We start from the raw sequence: 14,966 nt of genomic DNA, 5'->3' as shown, positions 1-14,966 counted from the left end.
TTGAAATGTTTTTGGGTTCATTTTTTCAGGACTTTTTATGATTTTTAGGGATTTTCATTTTTTCAATTTTTAGATACTTTTTTCAGGACTTTTTTCAATTTTTTTTTTGCTTGAAGATTTTTTTCAGGACTTTTTTAAATGTTTTTGAGATTTGTTCAGGACATTTTTCAATTTTTTAGAGATTTTTTTTTTTTTTTTCAATTTTTTCTTTGATCTTTTTTTGTATTTTTCTCTTTTTGATTTTTTTGTATTTTTTCATTTTTTTTTTAATTTTTTTTGTATTTTTCTCTTTTTGATTTTTTTGTATTTTTTCATTTTTTTTTATTTTTTTTGTATTTTTCTCTTTTTGATTTTTTTGTATTTTTTCAGGATCATATTTGAAGAAGTATTGATAGAAAATTATGCCCAGTACTTGTGAAGATGCATGTTGTTTATAGGATCGGACAGAGGTTCACCTTCCGGGGTAGCAAGCTGATATGCCCCAGAGCCATATGCTGCAGTTACTATGAAAGGACCAACCCAATTAGGTTCAAATTTACCTTTGATGATGTTAGTAGACTATGCATTCTTAGGGTTTGCCTTTAAAACCAGGTCTCCCACTTCAAAGTGTCGCCCTTTGACCTTCTTATTATAAGAGCGATGGAGACGGTTTTGATATGCTTGCAAATGTGTCAGAGTTGTCTGACGTTTCTCATCTAACATCTCAAGCTAATGCAGCCGAGAGACTCTTTGTGTCTCGTCATCAATCAGATGTTGCAAGGAAACATGCAAGGAAGGAATCTCCACTTCCAAGGGTAAAATAGCTTCCGCACCATACACCAAGGAATAAGGTGTTGCGCCAGTAGGTGTGCAGATAGAAGTGCGATAAGCCCATAGTGCTGGATTCAGCTATACATGCCAATCTTGACCAGCATCATTGACAACCTTTTTCAGGATCTTGATAATGGTTTTATTTGATGCTTCGGCTTGACCATTCCCGTATGGATAGTATGGACTGGAGAAACGGTGTTGAATATGAAATTTTTCACAAAGTTCTTTGACATCTTTATTCTTGAAGGGACGACCATTATCTGTGACTATGGCAAGGGGAACCCCATACCGGCATATGATATAATTCAGCAAGAATTTTGAAATTTGGACACCCGTGATATAGGTCATGGGGATAGCCTCGATCCATTTTGTAAAATACTCTGTGGCAGTAATGATGAACTTGTGTCCATTTGCAGAAGTCGAGTGAATCTTGCCAATAAGATCCAATCCCCATTGAGAAAAAGGCCACGGAGATATGACAGAATGAAGCTCTTGGGCTGGTGCATGAATGTAGTTTCCATGAATCTGGCATTTGTAGCACTTCTTAACAAAATCATGAACATCTTTTTCCAGAGTGGGCCAATAATACCCAGCACGAATCAACTTTTTAGCTAAGCTGAGACCATTGAAATGGCCCCCACATATACCATTGTGAACCTCATGTAAAGCTGTTTGTGCTTCATCAAAATCCAAACACCTGAGGAGGGTATGGTCAGAGGAACGGCGGTAAAGGGTGTCGGCGATGATGACATATTTGGCTATCTATCGGATAAAGGCTCGGCATTGGTTAGCGAAAAGGTTGGGTGGTAAGGTTTGGGATTTTAAATATTGATAGACGCCATTGTACCATGGGGAGTTGGGACCAACAAGAACGCACAGCACATCCGCTGTCGGAATGTCAAAGGAAGGAACCAGCAATTGTTCAACTAAAAATTCACATTTGTCCATATTGTTTGGCATATTCAACATGGAAGCAATCGTAGCCATCGCATCTGCCGACTTGTTTTGCATTCTTGGAACTTGACTGAAATGGATAGCCGTGAATTTGGTCTTGAAGAAATCTACCATATGCTTATAGGGAATAAGCTTTTCATCTTTTGTTTCGTAGTCATCATTTACTTGTCGGATGACTAATTGAGAATCTCCATAGACTTGCAAATGTGTGATGTTCCAGTGGACTGCTACTCGGAGTCCTGTAACCAGTGCTTCATACTCTGCAATGTTATTGGTACAGTGGAAAGTTATTCTGTAGGACTTTGGAATAGCGTCACCTTGAGGGGTGACAAACAAGATGCCAGCTCCGGATCCAAACTTAGTGTGGGACCCATCAAAGTTTAACTTCCATTCAGTAGAGGATGTGAGAGAAAAGACTGACTCATTTGGAAAATCAGTCAACATGGGATGATCATCAAAAATAGGAGCCTCTGCAAGTTGATCTGCTATGACTTGTCCTTTTATGGCCTTTCGCTCCATATACTCAATGTCAAATTCAATGAGAATCATGACCCATTTTGCTAGGCGGCCCGTCAAAGCTGCTCGGCTAAGCAAATATTTTAAGGGATCAATTTTTGCAACCAACAATGTTCGGTGGCTCAGCATATAATGTCAGAGTTTCCGTGTTGCAAATACCACTGCTAAGCATGCCCTTTCAATAGTTGAATAATTTAGCTCATAGCCTACCAGTGTCCGGCTGATATAGTAAATGGCTTGCTCTTTGCCGTTCTCATCTTGTTGGGCCAAGAGAACTCCTAATGCCGTTTCAGTTGCAGAAATATACAATAAAAATGGCTTTCCATCTATCGGAGGCATTAGAATAGGTGGCGACAGCAAATATTCTTTAAGAGCTTGAAAGGCTGATTGACATTGCTCAGTCCATTTGAAAGAGACACCTTTATGCAATAGATGCTGGAATGGATGACATTTGTCAGCCAACTGAGCTATGAAGCGGCGGATTGACTGGAGCTTTCCTTGCAGACTTCTTAATTGCCAGAGATTTGAAGGTGGAGGCATATCCATTATTTCTTTGACTTTAGCAGGGTCGACCTCAATGCCTCGGTGAGAAACAATGTATCCTAGTAACTTGCCAGCTATGACACCAAAGACACACTTCTTTGGATTGAGCCTGAGTTTGTAGGTCTCCATTCGGTCAAAGATCAGGCCCAGGATGGCCAGATGACTATCTCTAGTGACAGATTTGCATAACAAGTCATCAACATAGTCCTCCATCAGAGTGTGCATGAAATCATGAAAAATTATCGTCATTTCTCTTTGATATGTTGCACCTGCATTTTTAAGACCGAAGGGCATCACGTTCCAACAATAGGTACCCCAAGCACAGGTGAATGTTGTCTTATGCTGATCTTCAGGAGCAATGCGAATTTGGTTATAGCCAGAGAAACCATCCATCAATGAAAGCATCTCATATCCAGCCGTCATGTCCACTATGATGTCTATGTTTGGCAATGGAAAATCATCTTTAGGGCATGCTTTATTGAGATCCCTAAAATCTATGTAGATTCTGATGCCCCCAGTTACTTTGCTAACTAGTACTAAATTTGAAATCCAGTCTGCATAATCAATGGGTCTGATGAAGCCCACATCTAGCAATTTTTTTAATTCCACTTTGACCAAAAGAGCCACCTGAGGATGCATCTTTCTAAGTTTCTGTTTGACAGGCTTGGCATCTGCTTTTAGTGGCAAATGATGAAGAACCAATTCCGGATCAAGGCTGGGCATATCTGCATAGGACCATGCAAAGCTGATCTTCTTCTCAAGAAAGAAATTGACAAAATCTATTTTTTCCTGTTGTGAGAGAGAAGTGGCAAAATGAATGACCTTAGGGTTGTCAGGTGTACCCAAATTGATTTCCTTGGTCATTTCCACAAGCAATGTTGATTTGTCTTGACTTGATAGGGGTATGTCCACTCTTCCACCTTTGGGTGCCTCAGAGAGGTTTTCACCCATAGGTACGTCTTTTATTTTGACTTTTGTATGATTAGAGAGTGCCTTATGGTTTTCACCCAAAGATCTATTCTTTTGATTTTTTACTATTTCTTTTCTTTTTTCATTTTGATGACTGGAAGAGGGAGTTGACTCCCCAAAATATGCTGTGGAATCCAGGTCAATAGCAAATCCTGCCTTATGATCACCTTGTGGTATGCCTTCCCGTAGTCCAAGGAATTCTGCAATTGCTTCATCATTTTGAAAACAGTCCAATGTGAGTGGTTCTTGTTGGTCATGTTGGATAAGCTGGGGATAGATGAGGGGCATGTCATCATCAGTTGTAAGGAGAGAGAGGGCTGATATGGTAAAGATATGAACATTTGTGGTGTCACTATCCAAACTGCTTGTATCGGATTCGGAGCTTGGATCCCAAAATTTCTCTATCCAAGCATGAGGACATGTTTTAGGAAGTAGAGTTATTTCGTGTTTGTCTTCCATAGGCAAATTATTAGGGTCAATGAAAATATTGTCGAGGGCATAGGAGCTAGAAGAAAAAGAACTCCACTCCCATTCATTGGAATTAGTCTCGGGTCGGGTATCCTCAAGTGTTATGTCATCGTCAGAATCACGCCCTTTTCGACACGTGGGCACTTTGGTAGATGTGGATCCAATTCGTAACGGTACAAAACCTAACCCTAAAGTTGGAGGTCATCTCTTGGGTATGACAGTTTCTAGCCTTCCATTGTTGTTCAGGCCTAAGCCACTGCAACCATCATATCCTTTCTTTTGCAGCATAGTAAATCCTTTGCCATATCGTTCCACTGGCAACCTGACAGGTGGGGTCTCAACTGGATCTTTATAAAGCCAATCTATGACATCATCATCTACAGTTTCCTTGTCAAGTTCACCCCATCTTGTAAATGTAGTAGGAGGCTGATATTGAATAATGACCTTAGGTTTCTTTTGCAATAAATGCAGTTTGCCATATGATTTTGGAGATGCTGGCAAATTCCCGATGAGGAATGTCTGATCCATTGAATATTCTCCACATCCTTGCTCTTGTATCTTCAATTTTCCTTTGACAGCATCTAACAATTGATTAGGATCCACATAGCTATGTGATTTGGCCTCTCTATTGACTGGGACTTGCCGCTGAGGGGTATCCTTTAGCGTAGCACAAAATTGGAATGGATTACGATCTCCCAGAATTGTTATCTCAGTTCCATTGTAAGGACATTTTAAACATTGATGATAGGTGGATGGAACCGCTTTCATTGCATGAATCCATGGACGGCCAAGGATCATATTATAAGGGAGATCAAGGTCGAGGACTTGCAGGAAAGTATTTTCTATCATTGGACCAACTCTAATAGGCAATGTAATTATCCCTTTGGATGGGCGCTCAGCATCATCATATGCTTTGATTGTTATTCTTTTAGAAGCATCAATGTCATTTTCTATATATCCAAGGCCAATAACCACTCTCAAAGTACAAATATTAAGACCTGCTCCGCCATCTATCAAGACTCATCGGATTTTGCAGTTATGAACAAAGACTTCAAGGTGTAAAGGATCATTGTGAGGGATCTTATCAGGTGAGATATCATTGTCAAAAAATGCGACATTTTGGGAAACAGCTAAATGTCCAATCCGGGCTTGAAACTGGTCAACATCAATATCTGTCAGAACAATGGACTCAATTAAAGCTTTATCCAGGACTGCATGATGCATGGGGGACATTTTTAATAGCTCAAGGATTGATATTTGGGTAGGTGTCTTTCCTAGATGATCCAAAAGATTATACTGGCTTGCAGGAGTTGGTTTGGGAGGAGCTGCAGGAGCTCCTTTCAGGACTATCTTCGATCGACGAGTCGTAACTGCACAAGAAGGATCTTGTCCCTTTATTCTCAAGGTAGAAACATACTCATTTGATGCGTGAAAACAATTAATGACATTATTATAACCAGAACTTGCATAATTTGTTGTTTGGGTAGAGTTGGAAGAGGACGCTTTACCCTTGTCATGATCAAGCAAAGGAGTTTTGAAAATAGTATGATCAGTGTTAGAGGTCGGGTGGGGTGGATCTACCTCAATTACTCCTTGCTCTAATAAATCTTGAATCATGTGTTTCAATTGGAAACAGGATGCAGTTTTATGTCCTTTGGACCGATGATACTCACAGTACGCATTATCATTCCACCAATGCGGTTTTACCGCTGGTTCTGCCTTGATATCTGGTAGCTTAATAAATTTTGCTTGTATCAATTATCTCATTACTGATTCAATAGGCTCTCCCAATGGCGTAAATTATCGAGGAGGTCCATCCCGCGATCGGAAGGGTTTGCGCTACTGGTTTTGTTGTTGGCCTTGTTGTTGAGTATGTTGTTGTTGAGCATGTTGTTGATATTGCGGCTGTTGAGTAACATTGCTCATTGGTGCTTGATTTTGTTCCATAGTTGACATATTAGGAACACTCAATTTCTTGATCGTGAATGGGGGTTGATTTGCATTCACCGCTCTTGCATCAACAACTCCATCATTAGTGACATTCTTGTTCTTATACCAAAATCTATTTCTATCCCCCGAATAATTGGTATTGTCATTGTCTTTATTGAGCTTGATAATTCCTTTAGCTACCAGAGCCGTTTCAATGCTCATTCCCTTCTTAATAAGTTTCTCTATAGTACTGGGACTTTTCAATTTTAGCTCATACATCATTTCTGGGACCAAATTCTGGATAAACAGATTCACTTGTTGTTCTTCAGGTATATCAAGAGAAGAACGACTATACAAGCTTCGCAATCGTTGCAAGAAAGTCACTAATGATTCACCTTTCTTTTGCTTGGTGTTGCATAAATCTGACATGGTCACATCACTGTCAATGTTGAACGCAAAATGAGATAAAAACTTTTGAGCCAATTCAGACCAAGTCTTTATATTTCCTGGCAGATGTGAATACCAATCCACAGCTTGTCCTGTGAGACTTCGTGCAAATAAGCACATTAAATACGTCTCTTCATATCTTACCTCAGTACATGCCACGAAAAATGCTCGAATGTGATCTTTTGGATTGCCATTCCCTTTATATTTCTCAAAATTAGGTGCCTCAAAATGCTTAGGGAATGGAGGCATGTGTACACTCTTGTCAAATGGATTGGGACATAAATCTTGATCTGTATACAACTTCTTTGTTCCTTTAGTTTCTAATGCGTCAACTTTTTGTTGCAACTTCTCAAGTTGTTGCACAATTGTATCAGAATTTAGAGGTCCATCATTAATCCCAGTTGGTATCCTTTGTCGATACATCGCATTTTCGATCGGTTGTTGGTACTCTGAAATGGCCATTTTTGGTGTTTCCGGCATATAAAGGTCTTGGTACATCGCTTGTTGTTGTGGTTGTGCTATGCCTTGATATTGACCTTGTTGTTGTGCTTCTTGGAGCCTAGGTTGATATTGCAATTGAGTAGGTTGTTGATATTGCATAGGCGCCAATTGCGGTTGTAAAGTAGGATAGCTTGTTTGCCTTGGCACATATTGTGGCACATGTTGGTGTTGAGGCTGAAAGATCGGAACTTGTTGACTTTGTGCCAATTTTTGTCGTGGTGTATATCCCATCATTTGTAAAAAACTTTGTTTAGATGCTTTTCGTTGCTTCTCCTTAGGATGGGGTATAGCACTTGCATTAACTTGTTGTGTTGTTTGTCCAATCCATTGTGATGGTTGCAAGTTTGCATTAACTTGTAATGGTGCCGAAGGCACTGCAACTTGTTGTCGAATGTGAAATTGTTGTTGTTGCACATTACTTGTTTGCACACTCGATTGTACCTTTTGTATATTACTCAATTGTTGCAACAATTGTTGTTGGTGCAAACCACTATCTGTAGCTCTTTGTGTTGCCATTATTGAAGTATTTGTCGCAATAGTATTCAGCAAAGATATTGAACTTAACGGGACATAAGAACTTTGTTGCATCATGGAATTATTTTGGACATTGGTGACATTAGGCATTCCAGTTGTGAAGCTTTCCTGCATCTTAGATTTTGATCCCACTTTATGCATGTAAGGAACCACTTCTTGTTGAGGGACAGCTGTGAATACTTGTGTGTTCTTCATTTGATCTTGCGTTACAGGTGTTGTGTTGAATAGTGGATTATTTATCGTTTCAAATGGTGACTTTTGAGGAATAGTCACTGTCAATGCCTTTGAAGCACGTTTACTCATCAATGTAGGTTGAGTTGCTTGTTGTGCATTTTCTTCATTTGGATGTAGGGAAAAACTTAACAACTCACCACCTTGTTGTTCTTGCACATTGATTTGGTCACTTGAAGATGTCACATTACTCATCATGTTAAGATACTTTTGTGGAAACATCTTAAAGACTTTGTTCAAGAACTTATCCATCTTTTTTGTTATCTTCGGATCTTGAAGGAACATGTCAACATCCTCAGAAGTATCAGAATCGGATGAAGAATCTGGTTCGACATTTGGATTCGTTTCTTGGTGAAAGCCTTGATCTGAACCAAATCCTTGTGAGAGGGTTTGTTCTTCATATAGTGTTTGATTTTGAATGTCATGTTGCAGGTGTGGTTGATTCAAATTGAAAGGCGCACTTCCTCTTGGAGTTGGTGGAACACTCCCATGTCCTGGTTTCATAGGTACAAACACTGGTTCATATAATGGAGGTGGCCCAAGTTGAACCGTTCCATATGGTGGTAGAGATGTGTTTGATGAACCTTCAATTTGTACTGTTTGACTGGTTTGAAACTGCGAATTTGCTATGTTGTCCATGGGTTGATACATTGGTTCACCCATCTTTTTAGATTTTGATCTTGTCTCAACAGGCATGTCACTTGTGCAAATGCAATGTTTTTGGAATTTTCAAAGATAATGTATGATATGCAACTAAATGCAAACTATATAGATGAGCATGCAATCTATGTTTTTGGTTGTTTTTGAAGATTTTGACAAACTTTTGACATGCAAATCTAAGAGAGGGACCCTTAGGAAATTGGAATGATATCTAGACCTTAAAGGACAAAAGGACGTAAGTGACAAAAGGACAAATGACAAAGTCTCCCCTATATGCTTGGATACTAAGCTAGGTTTGACCAAATGATATTGATGACAAAAGGACAAAAGATTTGATAAGGTCTAGACTTCTTAACAATGACTTAGGGTTGAGTCAAAGATTAGGATTACTCAAGTATGACAAAACCTAATTTTGGCACTATATGCAAAGGGACATTACTATGCAAGTGACCTTAATATGATATGATAATGACCTAAGCTTAATGAAGAGACCTAGGGTAAGCAATGTAAATGTATGACAATGATATGACTTAAATGCAAGAGGACACATGCAAATGGATGACTCTTATTGATATGCAAAGGAGTATGACTTAGGTGACACCTAACCTTGGTACTTAACAATGAACTTCGTAAAATGCAACCTAGGATGAACCTAAATGTAAGTGACATGCTTGTTGAGATAAGATTTTGAACAATGTTTGCTAGCCATGCTTGAAGATGAGTTTTGAAGATTTGTTGGACCTTTGTTGGATGAATGTCTCTTGTGTTTAATCTTATGTTGGATCAATTTGTTTTTCTTTTGAAATGAGATGCAATTCAACTTTTGACAAGCAAAGAATACAAGATATTGCAACTTAGACTCAAGACAATCATGCTCATTTCCACATTTCTTATGGTAGGCAAAGACATTAGGTACTTGAGAGGTAGACTCATTATGAGATTCAAGGAGAATACATAGATGCTTGACCCCACGGGCTCCCCTCCATGGCACTCACTTCTCAGGGCAGCCAAGCATCAGTCCCCATGGAAATCTCCCCATGGCGAACTTAGTATCTCTTCCAAGTATCCGAACTTGTCCTTCTCAAGCAACTAGAAAGGCTTTTGGCCTCTAAAAACAAGGTGTTTAGTAAGGATTTCTGTTAAGTGTTACTCCTTGATGTCACGCAAGCGTGATTGAGACATTAAGCTCATCAAGATACCAAACAAATGTAGTCGCGCAAGCATGATTTAGACCAAGAGGCCCTACTTAGATGTTGATATGAGAAAGAGTTCAAGGGTCATCACTTCCCAAGTAACTGCAATTCCCACGTAACACTTCCTTCAAAGCTTTCGCTCATCGGGTATTTTTTTATAGTGAGTTAGAATGCCAAGGAATTCTAGCCGTACTCACTTTGGGTCATTCCCTTCTCACGATTATCACTTGCTTGCAAAAGCAAAGTGGTCGAGAAGACAGGCCCTCTAAAGGAGACACACAATCAAAGACAAAAGCATGGTATCGAAGATCTGGATTTCTGATCACCCTAAAAGGATGAGAGCATACTCTCCTACTCCAATGTCACACTCAACAATCAAAGCAAAAACATGTTCATTCCAACCTATTAGAAATCACTAGGTACTTAAAACATTTAAAGACAAACACCAAGTTTAGTTGTTTCTCCAAGGCAACCTGCAAAACCCAAGTTAGGAGTTTGATTTGTTGTCTTTGACTATCGATTCTGCATAACACATGTTAGTAGTTTGATTTATTGTCTTTGCCATGTGTATGCCAAGATTCTGCACAGATAATTAGTACCAAAATCCAAAGCACAGAAAATAGAAAGCAAAAACTAAACAATTTTCAAGTAAAACACTGCATTTTTACCTCTGTTCTGGACTTTACACAGGCGCAGAACCCATGACACAGGCGCAGAATGTAGGACACAAGCATAGAATGTCTTCAACACAGGCGCATAATGCTCAACACAGGCGCAGGTTGCTTCACACAGGCGCAGAAGTCTCCAGAAAACCCTGCACGACCCTGTTTTTGGGTTTTTTGGCCTGCAAATCAACTTGAAAGCACTCAAAAACACCATAAAGAGGTTAGATGGTTAGTGTTCATGTCAGGTTCACCAATTAATGTAGCATAGGAAATAGGAAATCATCACAAGACAAGATAAACGTAATAGCTCAATCACAAAAGCATTCATTGCAATGATCTATCCTAAACAACACTCAATAGAGACATGAAACAAAAGCATTCAAAACTAGAATTTAAGCAAACCAAAGGTGAGATTTGAATGCTCCTTCATGCGGCTCCATTGTTCTTCTTTCCTCTTCAAATGGTTTGGTTGTGGATCTCACCTACAAGTGCACACACAAAATTGAAAGCAAGTAGACGAGATTTTTTATCAAGAGTACTAGAAGCGTAAATTCGATAGTCTGATTACCAATTAGCTTTGATTGATGAAGATCATCCAATTTATAGAAAAATTGGAGAGATGAAAAGATTAGCATGATTCAATTCAAATGGAAATTGCAAATCAATTATGTCAATTATGACAAATTATGACAAATTATGCACTTTCTATGCAAAATTTGTTGATTGATAATTTATGACAAATTATGACAACTTCTATGTCAAAATTGATTGATTGTCAATTATGACAAATTTATGACAAATTGACATGTCATTTCCATGAATTTAGGAGAGAAATAGGAGGAAATTGAAATTAGGAATTAGAAAATTAGGAAATTAGAGAATTAAGAATTTAGGAATTAGGAATTAGGCAAATTAATTAATAATTTATCATTTATTAATTAATTCACAAAGAGGAATAATTAGCCAATTAAATTAACATTTAATTGTGATGAGAAGACTTAGGATAAATAAATAATTTATTAATCCTAAAGGAAGAAAATGACACACAAGGTTAAATGATTAAATCATAAAACCCTAGAAGATGAATTAGGTCTTGATGAAAGATAATTGATTTGATCATGATTTGATTTTGGATTGATAAATGACCAATGTGATAAATGATTTGACTGATAAAATGCGTCAATTGACGAGGAACAATGAAAAATTGATCCAAATTGGCACGATTGAGAAGGACGACGATCGATGACAAATCGATCGCGAAATGACAAGATTGACAAAAAAGACAAGGATTGATGACAAAATAGATTGCCAAACGACAATATTGAAAATGACCACGATCAATGACAAATTGATCGCAAAATGACAAGATCAAACATGACAACGTTTGATGACAAATCGATCATTAAGATGACAAGATTGAAGGATTGATGATAAATCGACAAGATTGATAAGAGGACAATGATCGATGACAAATCGATCACAAGATTGATAGGACAAAACCCTAATTAGGATTGACGATGTCCAAAATGATGACAAATAAGCACACACATTGATGCAATAGGATAAAATTGATCAAAATCATGATTGGATAGTATTGTCGACAAGACCAAATTCGAGAGCAAGATAAATGAAGAATGTAGAAGAATGACTCGATGTTCGCAAATGATAAAAACCAAGTACGAATCATAGGAGAAATGTTAATGTAGTGTCCTAAAATTGTGACACTTGCAATTTCGACCGCATTTGGGTCTTCACGATGGTGACGCAACACTAAACCTGAATGGAGACCCCGAAACTTGCTCATGACACCAAAAACTGCATTTTTCCAGCACCCTGGCCTGATCCTCCTTGCACCCTGCTGTCCCGAGAGGTGGGACCAGAGCGCCCAGTGCCCTGGTCCTTCAGGACTAGGGCACCCAGCGCCCTGGTCCCCCAGGACCATGGGGCCCAGCGCCCTAGTCCCTGGCCCTATTTTGGGCCCGGACTCCTATGGGACTTCGGGCCTTTTTGTTTGCAATTTGGAAAATAACATTTCCTGGTCGGCCTAAGGTCGGGAAAATCAATCTTTTAACCCTAATTGGCAAGTATATAAACTACATTTTTCTCTCTCATTTGGGAGGAGAAAAGAAGGAGAAAAAAAGGTGAAAACGACATTCAAGCATTCAAGCATTCAAGCATTCCTTCAAGCAATTGATCATTCTAAGTCTCCATTCAAGGCTAAGTGTTGCATTCAAGACAAGGATTCAACCATTGAAGAGGAGATCACTTACAACACATTACATGCTACAACATACAACATACAACAAACAACAACTTCTATACCTTCGCATATAAGGATACAAACATCCTTACAACAAGGTATTAGTACTTGTTTTACATTACATTTACAGCATTTCTCATTTCTCGGTTAATTCCAAAACTAGGGTTTGACCTAAGGGCAAACCCCTAATCCCTAACCCCCCAATCGTCTTCGCTTTTCTGTGTGTAGGTTGCAGGTACGCGGCTGAAATTGAAGATTTGGAATCCTTGTGCAGAGACGAACAGATCCCCCTTCGTTTCACGGATTTTTCGGAGGACCGTGTGCACGCTGGGCGCCATCGTCCTGTCAACTTTTGCTCAAATTTGCAAGACAGCACCGTCTTGACATTTTACTGCTAATTCCAGGTCCGCAGCTTCATCCTATATCCCTAACTCAATTTATAAGCGAATCTTTCTCACTTTCTATGCATTCCTAGTTCAATCTTTCCATCTACACTCTTTACAAAAGAGGGTATCCTTGCTATCACAACCCTTGAAACTCATATAGAATCCAATCTTGCATTGCATGGGATTTGATCTTGTGGGTTTCAACCCCTCTTTTGAATGTAAAGTCCCTCCTAAGTGAAAACCATCAACCCTAGTGACTCTCCCTTCTCCCTCCTCGGAGTTGGGGAGGGGAGAACGACTAAGGGTTCGATTTTTCCGCTTTACATTTTGGTGAACCCGATGTGAACATCCTTTCTGATTATTCATAATTAGATCTGAAAATTGGATTCCTTGATTACATTTCCATGTTTGATCTTTTGCAAAATTTTAGAGGTTAATTGCATAAAAACCCTAAATTTTCTTTTTAGTAATTGAGCTTGTGAAATGTTTAATTGTTAATGCTTGTTTCAGATCTGCCCTTCTATTACAAATTATCAATTCATATTTGTGCTTTAATTTTAAAAATTAAGTGGTTAAGTGTCAAAACCCTAATTTTTGAAACCCTCTTGATTCAACCTTTGTCCGACAATTTCACTGATCAAAACATCTCCAAATCAGCTGTAACTTTGGATTCCGCAATAAAATCATAATATCTTTCATCCCTGAAAATTTGGAAAAAAGTTGCGAGGACCATGTGCACTCCGAGCGCCATCGTCCCCGACATTTTTTTCGAAATTTCGGGAGCGAGATCTTACTGTATTTTCCTGCTAAAATCCAGAATTTTGGCTAATTTTATCAATTTTAACACCTTCAAAATTACAGTCAAAGTTGGTCTAGTGATTGCTTGGATTGAGGCTTCTAATCATTCAAAAATTGTTGAAATTGAAATTTGTGTCAAAATTGTGTTTCTTACAGTCCTAAATCTGAAAAGTGTGTTAGCATTCATTCGAAATTTCAGTGATTTATTCAAATTTTTGCAATTTGTGACTTTTGAAATTAAGTGCTTAATTACAACAACTGTGATTTCCGCTTTCAAAATTGAATTTTGCGTGAAATTGAGTCAATTTTCAAATTTCAAAACTTCCATTGCTCTTAACATTCCCTCTAAAATCATAAAATTCAAAATTTCAGTTTCCCTCTCTTTTTCAAAATTCAAATTTTGCATTTTTCGACAATCTTGGTAGGGTTCAATTTTGAGATTGCAACTTTAATTTGGCCTATCTACAGATCGTAAAATCACTCAATTTTTTCAGGTTAGCTGTAAAATCATCATAACTTTCATCCCTGTAAATTTTGAAAAAATTTGCGAGGACCGTGTGCACCCCAAGCGCCATGGTCCCGGACATTTTTTCCGAAATTTCGGGAGATTGTCCTGATTGTATTTAACAGCTTAAATCTAGGAGATTGGCTGATTTTACTAAAATTTGCTACCTCTAAAAATTCAAAATCTTCTCTCTCTCTTTAGTGCATGAGTTTTACAACAATAAGTCCTACTTACACTATTCCCGTTAGACGAAGCCTTAAAATTAAGTCCTTCCAAGGTTTAATTACTGAGGAAATGGAACCTAATTTGAATGGCCTTTTTAACGAGGACATGGGTAATTCCTCTAATCCTCTTAATGATGAAGAAGCTCTCCATGAGGTTTCTATAGAACAACTTTCAAAATTGGATAACCAATTTGACGATTTTCGATAATGGATGTCTCAAGAATACCCTGATAGTCAAGCTCTTCCTTTAATTGAGGGTCTAAAACGTATGCTTCAAAGTGATAAGACTGGAATTGATATTTTGCATGGTATTGCACACATTGTGGATTCAAATGTGATGCCTATGAAAAGTTGTGCCGAAACCTTAGGTTAT

Source organism: Cryptomeria japonica, chromosome 4, assembly GCF_030272615.1.
Source record: "Cryptomeria japonica chromosome 4, Sugi_1.0, whole genome shotgun sequence".
NCBI classification, from domain to species: domain Eukaryota; kingdom Viridiplantae; phylum Streptophyta; class Pinopsida; order Cupressales; family Cupressaceae; genus Cryptomeria; species Cryptomeria japonica.
Note: the sequence above shows the minus strand (reverse complement) of the source record.